The sequence below is a fragment of the Cyprinus carpio genome, chromosome B4 (assembly GCF_018340385.1).
Source record: "Cyprinus carpio isolate SPL01 chromosome B4, ASM1834038v1, whole genome shotgun sequence".
Lineage (NCBI taxonomy): Eukaryota > Metazoa > Chordata > Actinopteri > Cypriniformes > Cyprinidae > Cyprinus > Cyprinus carpio.
This window is the reverse complement of record NC_056600.1, coordinates 21589964-21591386: the sequence shown is the minus strand read 5'-3', so window position 1 is coordinate 21591386 and position 1423 is coordinate 21589964.

Sequence of the window (1423 nt, the reverse complement as noted above, 5' to 3'; positions counted from 1 at the left end):
TCATCGTGAGTCTACTGTTGCTATAGTAACAAACGCATCTTTGACAGTGACATTCTCTAATGTTTTTGTTTTGTGTTTTTTAAGCATTATAGTTATATGCATTTTAATGACATGATAAAAAATTGTTTACATGTCATGTCATTTCTGTACATCTTTAAAATGTGCTGTATTTTTGTAATATGCTTTTTAGACACTTTTCAAAGTGCATTATCTTAATACACATATTACTCATTTGACAGTAATGGCGTTCAGGAATGGATGTGTAAAGTTCAGTATCTGCAGGACAACAGCAGCACATGTGCTGCAGCGGTACAGTAAGCATCTCTCTTTGAAGCCCAGAAAGCGTCTGGCAGATTATGTGTTGCTGAGTCATCTTCTGAATCAAGCATTATTGATCATTATTCTGATAAAAAAAAAATTTCCTTTGTGCACAGAGTTTAATTTCTGCAATTTTAACACAATTTAAGGCAAGGATGTTCATAGCTAAGCAATCCTTGCTCTCATACTGTGTTTCAATTCCAGAAGCAGCACATCCATATTTCCATTTATAGAAATTCACCTCAAATCTATATAATCTTTTAACTTCTGCATAATTATGGCATGTATTCTGTGTGCTTAACTCCATTCATGAGAGTGGTAGGCCTATATTTAATATAAATTTGTAAATTAAAAGCATGCTGTTTACTTTATCACATAGAAAAAGTGCACAGGGTCCAGTCCAGAGTGAGCGGCGCTGCACACATAATTACTCCGGTTATTGTTTATAAATCCTGACATGTGCCAAGGTTTATAGATCAGCGCAAATGCATTTTGCATTACATGCATGAATTCAAATATGAAGAATGCCAATTGGAGAAGCTTTGTATTACAAGCTTTCTGCATACTTATTTTTTTAATGGTTTTCAAAGAGAGTTGGAGACAGAACTGACTTTGACAAAAAGTGATGGGGACATGAAGCCACCCGTCCCACCCTATGCAAAAATGTTACGGTTCCCCATTTTTTCAGCTCTTCTTCCCAATCAGTTTACACATACAGCCCACATCTCTTGTTGTTTTTGGAAGAGGGCCTTGTCTCTTCAGCTGCTGTTCTCAGCTGTATTTCCTCTTTCATTCAGCAGCTCTTCCTGATCAGGACGCACATACAGGTATGGAGCCCATCTCTTTTGCTGCTGGAGGAAGTAGGTCTTCTCTCTCAGGGCAAGGTCAGGTTTGAGTCCTCGCGTGAACTGCTGCCAAAATTCTGGTAATTCCTCACTGTGTGTTAGAGAGGAATGCAGTGAGGAATGCAGGACCAATGGATCACAGAAATAAATTACATTTTAAAAGTAATTCAAATAGAAAGCAGTTATTTTTAATAGTTAAAATATTTCACAACATTACTACTTTTGCTGTACTTTGGATCAAATAAATTCAGGCTTGGTGA